We start from the raw sequence: 13,313 nt of genomic DNA on the forward strand, positions 1-13,313 counted from the left end.
TACAGCTAATAAACTAACATCAGAATTCAAACACTGGCATTTAGGCTACAAATTGCAAAGCAAAGCTAGTATGAGTAAATACCAATGACTTGTCTCACAATAATTTGGTAATTTTTTTTCCAGAGTGTGGCCAAGGATAGAACATTTATCAGAACTTAATTGCAGGGAATATCAGAATTATGTGTTTTTGTGAAATCCATTAATGCAATATAAATGAGATAATCTATAACCACTGATTGATTCAATATTTTCTCTGTCATTTGTTTGTGAATATGGGGGATGGAGAATAAAAGTTAATAAAATTTTATTCATGTAGAAATGCAATACCATTCAGTTTCAATATCCCAAACAAGTGGTTCAAAACAGATTGTCATATAGCAAATTACTGGTAAGTTTGTCTAGGACAATGATTTCTGCTTTTTGTCATCTTAGCAATTATACTCACCCTCAGGACCTTGAGAGGGAGATATGCTTATTTTCCTGCTCCCAAAGACATGTAACAGATTGATTTAAAATCACAGGTATATAGAATCAATATGAGGCTTTTCAATAATACTGAAATTATATATAGTTTTAAAAAGAATTTTGCTCTCACAGGGAACATAGCATTTATGAGATAGAAAACATAGTAATAGAAAGAATACCTTGCATTTATTTGGCATTCTTTTTGGTTATTTAGAAAATATTAACAAAATACTGCTTTTCAAACAATGGTAGCACAAACTAATAATCATGAGAAAGAGGATTGTTTGTTATCCATTATGATTATTGTTTTAGTTAAATATACATACATTAAATAGCTTAACCAAGGGCATATGAGAAATTCCAAATTGAACCATTGTTTAACTTTTGAAGCACCAAAATTATATTTAAAGATATCTTTAGAATTAAATAATTTCATATATTTTGTACTGAATTTTTTTCAAAACAGCAGGCCAGTGATAATTATTTTTGCTTGTTTTAGTTTAAATGGGCTGTTCATTTGAAGAACTCTTGATGGTTTAGGTTATACATTTTAAATATGTCCCTGATTGACAACTATAAGGAAAGGAAAAAATGATCACTTAACTGGAAATTGCACAATAACGTACCATGCCCATATGAAGTGATTTTATTTATTTATTTATTTATTTATTTATTTATTTATTTATTTTTAAGATTTTGTTTATTTATTTGAAAGAGAGAACAAGCATGAGTCAGGGGAAGGACAGAGGGAGATAGAGAAGCAGACTTCCAACCGAGCTAGGAGCCAGACATGGAGCTCAATCCCAGGACCCTGAAATCATGACCTGAGCTGAAGTCAGACGCTTAACTGACAGAGCCACGCAGTCGTCTCTGAGGTGATTTTAAAAGCTGAACATGAGGGTGCCTGGGTGGCTCAGTTGGTTAAGCGACTGCCTTTGGCTCAGGTCATGATCCTGGAGTCCTGGGATTGAGTCCCACATCGGGCTCCCTGATCAGCAGGGAGTCTGCTTCTCCCTCTGACCCTCTTCCCTCTCATGCTCTCTATCTCTCATTCTCTCTCAAATAAATAAATAAAATCTTAAAAAAAATAAAAATAAAAGCTGAACATGAGTTGTTCTGTTTTAAAATCACTGTATGATGGAATTTTTAGAATGATTATTTAATATGTGATGACAGGGATTTCTGCATTTATGGTAGTCATACAAAACACACTTTTATTTCATGAATTTTAAAATTATTTTTTTCTTTGCTATTCAGGGCCTTCTGTGGTTCCATATAAACTTTAGGAGTGTTTTTTCCACTCCTGTTAAAAAAAATTGCCATTGGAATACTGAGAGAGATTATATTACAATAAAGTCATCTGTGTCACTCTTTAGATAGAAAGACATGAATGAGATTGTAGTTGAATCCATAAAATGTCAACACATAAAGCAAAAATCCTAAAACATATGTATTAAAGCTGTGTCTGGGCGCCTGGGTGGCTCAGTCGTTAAGCGTCTGCCTTCAGCTCAGGTCATGGTCCCAGGGTCCTGGGATCAAGTCCCACATCAGGCTCCCTGCTCTGAGGGAAGCCTGCTTCTCCCTCTCCCACTCCCCCTGCTTGTGTTCCTGCTCTCACTGTGTCTCTCTCTGTCAAATAAATAAATAAAATCTTTAAAAAAAAAAGCTGTGTCTGCCATTCTGTAAGATATTCCAGTATCTCTGATATTCTGGGTTACCATGACAGCATGCAATTTGTACATTACTTTGTACTTAAGAATTTATTTTTTTACCCTCATCTGCTTTTTCTAAATATTCAATGATAATCTTTCTCTATTTCAAACAATAAAACTTGTGAACACACTTAAAATTATTTAAAAATTAAATCTAAATATAATTGATAATAAATTATATAATATGGTTATATAGTAATAAGAAATTATATAGTTAACAGAATATATAGTTGTTATATTGTTATTTATTTAATAATTTATTATGATTTAATAAAAAGCAAAAAATTAATAACAAATGTTTTACTTTTATAGAATACTTCTGTATTATTAATAGTATAAATAATTCTAATAGTTAACAATAGCCCCTGATATTTAATAATTTAGTCCCTACACATGTGCACACACACACACACACACACACAATAAAACAGAAACTTGGCACCATTAAATACTCCTTTTAAAAAAAAAATATTTATTTATTTGACAGAGAGAGAGACAGCAAGAGCAGGGAACACAAGCAGGGGGAGTGGGAGAGGGAGAAGCAGACTTCCCGCCGAGCAGGGAGCCCGATGTGGGGCTCGATCCCAGGACTCTGGGATCATGACCTGAGCTGCAGTCAGACGCTTAAAGACTGAGCCACCCAGGCAACCCACCATTAAATATTCTTTAAAAAGAAAATGGCATATCTAGAAACACATCATTATTTGTACATTTATATTATGAATGACATTAGCACATACTCCAATTAATGTAAAATATTAGCAAAGTAGACCAACATTATCAGCAAATTAATACTGTGTTATCTTAAATTTCAACTACCTCAGTCTTTCAAAAGTTTGACATCAGTGTAAGAGAATTTCGAAAGATTTTCATTATTGATCTTTTAGTTTAAAAATCAAAGTTCGTAAAAGATGAGTTTATTTAAAAACAGTGTAAATGTGACTAAATTCATACATTTAATAATTAACTAAGAAAAAATTAAGAAGGAATCCTTGGCCTTAAAAAGTCTGGTAAATCTGAACTTTAACATTCATGTTAATATGAATCTTCATTTAAGTTCTTGGCATAAATTTCACCTCTTCAGAGAGAACTTCCCAAACTACATTTTTATATTTACTTTCATCAGTTTTTATCCACATGCTTTTGTATTTTGTCATTACATTTATGACTTCCAGAAATTATATCACACGTTTATTTATCTATTCCCTATGTTCCTTATTAGAATGTAAGTTCCATAAGATTATGAATTTTCTATTCTCTGTCTTGTTCTCTATGCTATCTTCAGGGCTTATAAGCATTCTTTTTTTTTTAAGATTTTATTTATTTATTTGACAGAGAGACACAGCGAGAGAGGGAACACAAGCAGGGGGAGTGGGAGAGGGAGAAGCAGGCTTCCCGCTGGGCAGGGAGCCTGGTGAGGAGCTCCATCCCAGGGCCCTGGGATCATGACCAGAGCCGAAGGCAGATGTTTAATGACTGAGCCACCCAGGTGCCCCACTTATAACCATTCTTGGTATTCAATAATTCAATAATTATTTTCTATATGCTGTTTTAAATAGTCATTTAAAAAAACTTAAGAAATCTCACCCCAAGTTTTTTGTATATTTGTTGAAAGAATTCTTTTTAAATTTTTTATTTTTCATCTTCACTTAGTCAACATATAGTACATCATTAGTTTTTGATGTAGTGTTCAACGATTCATTAGTTGCATATAACACCCAGTGCTCATCACAACACATGTGGAAGAATTCTTTAGATGTATTTAGTGATGCCATATATTATTCATATGTGCATACAAAAAAAATAGAAGAAAAGCACTTTGGTTAAAGTATTCTTAAATCTTCTTTGCATTCAAAGCTCAACTAGTCTAAATAACTCTTTCTGATGAAGAATGGTCTAGGTTCAGGTTTTTTTCTCACGATATGGTCCTCAGTTCCATCAGGAAGGTGTCTCCACATTTTCTTACACCGTGATGACATTCATTCTGCTAGTATTGATGCTGACATTTTCTGTATTTTCTGTATTTTACCCAAGAGCATCAACGTAGGATTTTCAGATAATAACAACCAGGAATCATATTGCTTTCTCAAAGGATCTTTAAGTGGTTTGTTTGTTCATGAAACTTAAAAAAGTTGTAGATGTCCACTTGTAACACTAGAAATAACAGCTTGGTTTAACCATGAACCAGTGATAAGAAATGACATCAATAACTTTTAATAAGCAAGAACTGTTGTAAGAGATCATCGAGTAAAGTAAACATCCCAGTTTCATAGGTGTTAAAATGTGGAAAACATTTAGCTTACATTAATAAAACATTATAATAATAATATGGCATGTACAATATTGTAGGACTCACCATAGACCACTACGGAGCTATATTTGTTGCTGTATGTATATATTATTTTGCTATATATAGTCTTTTACATATAAATATAAATATATATATATATTCTCATTAAATGCTAATGATATTATTTGGAGGAAGTGGCAACTATCATTGTTGGACAAAAGGTAATGAAGGCCCCGTATTTGCCCAAAACACTTTCATAAGGAAAATGATTGAAAATGTATGGCTAAAAAGCAGGACTTTTTTTCCCCCCAAAAAATTCTTTATAAATGACTTGTACCCACTTGTTCTTATTCTTCATTTTGTTCTGACCAACAAAATCCCTCAGTTATGCTAATTAAAAGTCATAAAATGAATTAAGTGCACCACCGCATAGTGAGTCCAAAAATGAGTTTCCATGTATGGTCATCAGATTTATTCATACAAAAACCTGAAGCAAAACCACTCCAGAAGGAACTCTATCTTCCCAAGCCCAGCCCCTGCAAGGAGAGAAGACTGGGAAAAATAGTATAAAAATGAGTGGTGAAGGTTATTAGAAATCGACCATAATCTTATGTGATGGCCACGGGTAATACTGGCCTTGTTTAGAGCTTTTAAGGATGTATGGGAAACAAAAACAAATAAAAACACTTGGACTATCTCCCAACATCCTGTTCCTCACCCCACTTCTCTGCTAAGAAAATCCTACATATTGTAATAAGGAGTGCCAATGTCCTGAGAGAAGATGACATCCTAAATACAGGGAGTGAAGCTTACTCAGTCAAAATTGCTTCTTTTGCCAGTGATTGGCTTAGAAAAACTATAGGGAGAAAATACTATAGGCTTTGAGAAACAATATTCCTCCTGATAAAAATAGAGAGTAGCAAAATCGATATCTACTCATACTTCTTCCTTGCTACTTTCAGATATTGACTGAGGACAAAATGTTGAAAGTCTAATGACGTCTTATGAACACAGACTAGCCAGCATACTGGGCAGAACAAAAAAGTCCTCATTACATCACTGAAGCACTCTGTGATATTTCCTACTTGTAGAATTTCTGTTAAAGAAAACGTACAAGTGCCTACTGTTTAAGCCAAAATTATTATAGATATGCTGTAACTTGAAAACAATGCATCTTAACTGAATTAGCTGTCCACTTTAAAAATCAGTTCAGGATTCAGTCTGTTACCCTTCTCCATTCCCTCTTTCCACCAGGAAGCAGTTTTTATCCATAAAATCAGAAAGACTTTGAAGCTGTAGGATACATATAAATGATGGCTATAGTCTTTCCTTTCTCTTGTTTGCCCACTTTTAATCTTATCTGGTACCCTTCTTTTCTTTACTTCATTTACTTTCACTGCTTCATTTTCATATCATTTGTCTTTCCTATCAAGTAACAGCAATTTATATCACCATATTTGTTTGTACCAGATAACAAATAGTTACTGGTGCTAACCCAAATAGTAGAAAATTCAACTATCATTGAATACACATGTATGGTATACAATTTTGTGAATTATATTTATCTTTGCAATTATGGTATTTTTGCCATAATATTAACATCACTTAGATCCCTTCTGCCTGTGCCAGTTGAGGACAGAGAGAAGTCAGAGATATATACAAAACATTCAGAGGAAAGCCAGAGCATATCACAAAATGCAATTTATCAAACTAGAAAGTTAATAGGAATCACTTACTCCAATTTCCTTATTCCTTTCACGAGAAGACTAAGGATGAGAAAGGTAAAGTGATGTCAGTAACTGCTAGTAGTAAAGTCAAGAAATCAATCTAGGTTCCTAATTATTGATATGGTCCTATCTAAATTGCATTATACGGCATACTTTCAAACAGAGTATGTTGGTTGCCACTTGTTTTGCCTCGTTGATAAGCCAAAGCAAATAAGCCTTAACCAAGTGAAATACTAAATAAAGAGATGGATGCATAAATGTGGCACAAAATGAGTAACACTCAAAGACCAATTTAATTTAACTCAAAACGGTGCAGGTGAATTTTCTCTAATCTACCCTTCTCATTTTCTTATTTCCATATTTCCTCTCAATGTTATCTTATTTAATTCTAATTGTTGTTAATTTCCTCTGTGTCTATTTCTATTTATTTAACTTTGTTCTCTCTATTCATGTACAAATTTAGCAAATATGTAGGCCAGATATTGTTCTAGGACCTAGGAAAATACCAGTAAATAAATTGACAAATGATTCTTTCTCATGTATCTTTTACCCTAATGAGAAAAATAAATAGTAACAAATACGTAACAATGTTAGGCATTCTCAGTGGGCCAGGCACTGTTCCAAACACTCTAAATAAAATAACATCACTACTATCAGGCGCTATTATTATTTTTATGGTGGAGGGAAGTAAGGCACAGAGTGGCAAGATAAAATTGTTCAAGGTCACAGACCTAGTAAATAATGATACACAGGAAATATGGCTCTAAAATCTGTGCTCTTGAGAGCACTTGGCTTCTTTGAATGAGGTTTGAGTGTTTATTTGTATTCCGGGATTGGGCAGTGGGGAGAAAAGGGGGGAGAAAAATGAGTTTTTATCTTCTTTGTTTTCATATAATCTTAGAAAAGTAGCAAGATACTTGTATTTCAGTCCTTACCTCCTCCATAAATATATCTAAACCAATTTTGACAAATTGAAACTAAGCACCAAATCATTTATCTTATTTTCCAGAAGTTCCCCAGATGAGTAGTGTTGCATTTAGATTAGGATTTATATACATTTTAAATCATAATTTAGCACTCATTCCGTTATACGTGGGGTGATTAGATGCCCTGGTTTGTCTGAGCCTGCCATGGTCAGCAGTGTCTTATTCTGATTTAATTATCAGTAATATCTCCTGTTAAACAACAAAATTCAACTGGAAAAATTTGAAAATTCAGTTGCCTTTATTCAACAATTCATGAATGGGGGAGCCTCCCATCTAGCAAATAGAAAGGAGATCTGAAGAGCTATACAAAATGGAAGGTGTTTATAGGCAGAAAGGGAGTGAGACAAGGAAAAAGTGCAGTGGTTTAGCCACAGTCACCTTAAGAACTGTAAAAAAAAAAAAAAGTAAGTGTGGAAGATTTGGATGGCAAGAGAGGAAGAGTTTCAATGTAAGGCAGAATGGAAAGTAAGAGCATCCTCACAATATGCTAACATTTGAATTTGACCTTGATGAATAGACAGACACTTGCTCAAGGGGGAAAAGAAAAGAATAGGCATGAACATTGATAAAGAAGAAAAGAAAGGTGAAATCAAGAGAATGATTGAAGTTGCCTGACAAATGACTGTTCAGTTCATGCTTTTTTGCTAAACTGCTCCTAAATCTTTTGTTTTTAATATCTTCACAGGCAATGATTCTTTTTTTTTTTTCAGAATGGTTCTTTTTGCCCCCAAAACATTCCAAATTAATGCACTATATAAAGTGATATTTCAACAATATAATTCTAAACAGACATACTCAACAATTAACAGAGGTTTCTAGTGACAAGATGTCTAGCTTGTAGAATATCACTTGGAATACCTTTGAATTGCATACCATGGTTGGATAAGCCCCAAGCAACTCACTTTCCTCCGTCTATGCCAATCAAGACAGGTAAAAACGTAGCATTTTCTGCAACCCTTCCATCTCTTTTGTATATGCATTATTTCCGACTATTCTGAAGGGATCTGTCATTTGGCCTTTATCTTATCTTAAGCATTTTTTTATATGTTGTAACGATATTAAGGGTATTTTTTGTGTCAGAATAATGAAGACACTCTAAAAGACTGAAAGAATAAACAGAAAAGAACATAACTTCCTAAGAGTGATGCCTTGGTTGTTGTTATCCACCAACCACAAGTCATCTATTCTTTTTTTGATGAGTAAATCACACCTTCAGTATACATCATGAACAAAAATGTATAAACATCTAATTAATATTTTGATGCTTTTAACAACTACTGTAGGACCAGCGATTCTTAGCATGAAGAGATGCTAAATACAGAAACTTCTTCCAAAACTATACCTAGGCTTATGGCATCAGTGAAATTATTTTCATGAGGGCATGAGTGTAATGAGCTGAACTGAGTAATTGGGAATTGGAAGGTCTGCACTGGAAAATTATTTTTGTGAAGAAGATTCCTGAAAACAGGGATTTTGTTTTATTAACTGCTGTGTCATGGCATTTAGATAAAAACCTGGCATGTATTAAGCACTAAATAAACCCTGATGAATGAACTCATGAATACCAACCACAACAGTTAATATCTCAAGCCTTCCGTCTCCTCTTCTGAAATGAGGTGGTCAATTCAAAGAGTTCTAATATCTCTGCTACATCCTATATTCTGTATTTGAGCTAACAAAACAATGTTAAATGTTCTTTTTGTTGCCCATTCTTTTTTTCCTCACAGTTTTCTTCTTTCCTTGTCTTCTTTTTCTCTTACCTTGGTTTATCTCCCTCCAACACACACACAAACACACCTATCATTCTTTTCTTTTTTCTTTCTTATTAACAATAAAAGAAAGTAGCTCCATCTTTTACAATTTAAGGGGCATGAGTTATCTTTGCTTGGAAGCAGGAGATAAAGAGTGCCCTAGAAAAGGGGAAACATAGAGTCCTTCCCTGACTTTCAGAGAATGCACAAAATATAGAAAACACTGCTCTTCACATAGGAAAGAAAAAACTATCAGTTCTGAGACACAGGGAGGTTTTGAGATACTATTTTCTCATCTTTTCATTTGCTATTTATTTTTTGTTCCAAAAAGTTCTGGCAAATTTTATGTCTCTTTCATAAATGTGAGCTTTTCCCCTGCCACATGCTGCTATATTTGCCTCATTCTATTACAGCTTTTTAACGCGATAGAACCCTGCAGCTGGGTTTCAGATTATCTTCCTATGTTAGTTTGTCTAGAACGGAATTTACAGCACCATTTCTGTTCCTGTTTTCCCTTACCCCCTGCAAAGTCCAGCAGTTGATGAGATGTACACTTATAATAGGGTACTCAGTTTTTAAGCAGTAAAGTAAAAATTAGTAACCAAAGAAATTAATTGTTAAGAAGGGTTTTAAATTTTTATTGCTATCTCTAATTTTGAGAGAGATCTTGAATAAATCCATTGTATCACTGAAATTATGCCATATGGTAAATGTCTGCTTCTTTGTTTCCTATATAGGGGTATTATTTCAGGCAAAATCAGATATGTGGACCAGTCCTCAACGGTCACAGCATTTAGTTTTCTCTTTCTTATCTATCTTAATGTAATTATTACCAACTTATCTATGCCTTTGAATGCACTTAATACCAGGGCATTTGGACTTAGAAACGACAGAATATTTGAACTGAATTGCATGCAAACAGTTAATGAATAGAGGAAGACCTTAAAACCTCAAATGATGTATCAGAATAAAGGCAAAATAATTTATTGTAGGTGACCACGTGTGACTGACAATTTCTACACCCATTAATTTCCTGCTTTTTTATGTAATTTTGAAAATTTGTATGCTGGTATGCTTTTTTCTTTCTTCCATTTTTTTAATTCAGTAAAAAATTCCTTCACTGTTTTCTTAGAAATAAATAATTCATACAAGTGAGTCATCACAAAAGATGACTCCTCTGCTCTCTTCTGTCATTTTTTAAACATATATTAATATATTCAATGCACTAATGGTGACTATTGCTTGACCCCTCACCCTACCAACGACTTACTGCTAATTTTTTTCTTATTTCCTATTAGCTGTTTTATTTTTTTTTTCTTATTTTACCTTTCTTTACTCTTGTTACTTTAAGTTTGGTTCAAATCCTTCTCCTAATAATTTTACCCAATTGTACTGAATTCCTAAGTGGTCTTCTTTTCTCTAGTATTTCATATTTTCATTCCATCTACCAGTCTACCTCTAGGTTCACCTTTTCCAGTGCTACTCATATTACATCTCCCCACATTCAAAATTCTTTTATACTTACGCATTAAATAAGTCCAACCTTTCAGTTATGTAACTTTTATTAAAGCTATATTTCCAATTTTTCTTATTCGGTTTATTCAGCAGTAGACCTTAAAATAAAGATCGTAGTATAATATTTGAGAAGTGATCAATGAAACAACAGTAGAGAATGAAAAGTGGGACAAAATGGAAGGTGGCCAATAAAGTGTGCATTAGCAAGCAAATTGTCACTGTTTGCAACTGGTATTTATTGATTCAAGGGGAGGACTTTGAGGATTAGTGTAGAATGGGTTCTTCTGTGGTTTTCCAGACAAGGGGCAAGAACAGGGTTTCTTATCCATCGAGTGGATATAATGATAGTAATGATAAATTTAGTCAATAGTTAATCTTTATTTGGCTCTGTTAGGTATACTCATATACATTACTTAATTTAATATCACAGAAAACTGTGAGGTTGTGATAATAGTCCCCATTTCACAATATTTGCAGATGTTGAGTTACTTGTTCAAAGTTAAGTTTCACTTTCAAACTTTAAAGTCAAATCTATTTGTAAACTATTGTTAATATTTCACCACTGTTCACTGTGCACTGCTTTTGCTAATGAGTTTCAGATCTTCACTGGAATCATAAGAAAGTACCATCCGTTTTGTTAATTCATATAACATTCAATGGCTGTGCATGTGATGCCTCAGGTGATTTATTCTCTCCTCTATTTCCAGAATAAGTTTATCAGTCTTAGTTTTGTGTGCTTAAATTGCAAGCTTTCTTGGACAGTGACAATATTCTCCAAATTATTGATAATATACAATTTAGTATGTAATTATTTTCTATGATATTGCTCTATGATATAGATAATAATTAATTTCACCTTTTGTATATTACTGAAAAAGTCAATCTAAGTATCTTTATGGGTCATTTTCAATACAAATTTTTCTTTTTCTTTGAAGATTTTGTTTATTTATTTGAGAGAGAGCATGAGAGACAGAGAAAGAATGAATGGAGTGAGAGGCAGAGGAAGAAGCAGGCTTTTCACTAAGCAGGGAGCCCAATGTGGGGCTCGATCCTGGGACTCCAGGATCATGACCTGGGCTGAAGGCAGATGCTTAACCAACTGAGTCACCCAGGTGCCCCTCAATACAAATTTTTCTAATATTATTATGTCTACTACAATTTTTTTCAATTTTGTATATATTGGATTACATGTTTTCTGTAGTAGTTTTCATTCAACTCAGTGATTCTAGTGTATGTGTATATAAAATATATGCATATATATAATGTTATGCATCTATTTTATTAAATATATCAAGATTAGAGGGCATTCTTAATGGTTTAAAAATTTAAGTGTTATTAAAATATACTAATATTTATTAATGTCAGCAATAATTCACTATGTATCCATGTAGTAGTCATTTTCTACAAGTATAAAGAAGAAATGCAGCAAGAGCATGAAAAGACACATAATCAAATGATTAATAGATATGTGTAAAATTTTTAAAGAACTTGGCTTCTTTCCTCTGTTTAACAATGCTTATGTTATTTATAAGATAATGCAAATATTCCCACATTAATTCACTACACTATCCTTTAAAAATATGAGAAATTGTTAAATGGGGTGAAAAATGCAAGACATTTTTAAATTAAGCTATTATACTAAGTTTATGCAAATATGAATATTGCTAACTAAATAATAATTTTTAACATATTCTTTGAAATGTTCATTTCATCAGCATGCATATTCCTCTAAGAATCCTCCATTTAATATTGTTATTTAGAGATAATGTAGTAATATATTACATATATGCAGTCAGTGCTTCATTTAATGTTATACTTTATCATGAGACATAAGAGAAAGGTTCTCGATTTGGAGCCATTTTCAAATAGTAATAAAATATCCACAATATTTTTTTTTGCATTTGTGCAGTTTAGATGATCAATAAATATTATCATTTAAGTCCTGAAAATAATTGATAATATGGGTTTCCTGTACCAAACCTAATTCCAAGAAGAAATATTTTCAAAGAAAAAGTAGCTGCAAAACAGATTTTCTTTAGCAATGATGTTTGTATATTATCTACTTCATTCCCATCCCCAAAACCTGTTCAGACAGCACAGTGATATGAGCATAATGCTGGAGAGTGAGCTAAAATGTTATCACTATGAAAGCAGGGATTTTACCTAGTTTCTTCATTGTGGCACCCCTAATATCTAAAATACTGACTGAAATATAACAAGTGCCAAATAAATGCTACTGGGTTATTATTCCTTTGAAATGATACATTCACATATATTCATGATCAATATTACTTGACATATCTTCTTTTAAAATTGATTGTCACTAAACGATTTTATACCAATTACTTTTTTTCCTCTCCATTCATGCATTTTTAAGCAATATATTGAGTCTTAACTTTATGTAATGCACTATTGCAATTCCTGGAGATTTAATGCCGATTTAAATTGACAAACACCTCATAGAGTCTAAAATCTATTGCAGGAATATAGACAAAAACAAAACAGAAAAACAAAAAAAAAATCATGGTTGATGATATATCTAGGAAGAAAAATAAAGTTAGAGAAAGGGAGTGCTGGAAATAGATTTCAAGGAAAAATTTTTCGAAAGGCTAGACAAGGTCTAAGAAAGTGACCATTGAATAAATATCGATATGAAATAGGTTGACCCATAGTGATATCTTGGCAAAGAGCACTCCAGATAGAGAGAAAGAGAAAAATATCAAATTCTCAAACATAAACATGTGTGGTGTGTCCAAGGATCAGCCAGAAAAATTCCTGTGGCTGGACTAAAATGAAAAAGGGAGAAGTGGAAGATAGGGCTGACTAGTGATTATACTCTCAAAGCCAGCTATTGATTTGGGAGTTTC

The sequence above is a fragment of the Callorhinus ursinus genome, unplaced genomic scaffold (genome assembly GCF_003265705.2).
Source record: "Callorhinus ursinus isolate GAN/ISIS: 27379988/994484 unplaced genomic scaffold, GSC_fseal_2.0 scaffold4, whole genome shotgun sequence".
NCBI classification, from domain to species: Eukaryota; Metazoa; Chordata; class Mammalia; order Carnivora; family Otariidae; genus Callorhinus; species Callorhinus ursinus.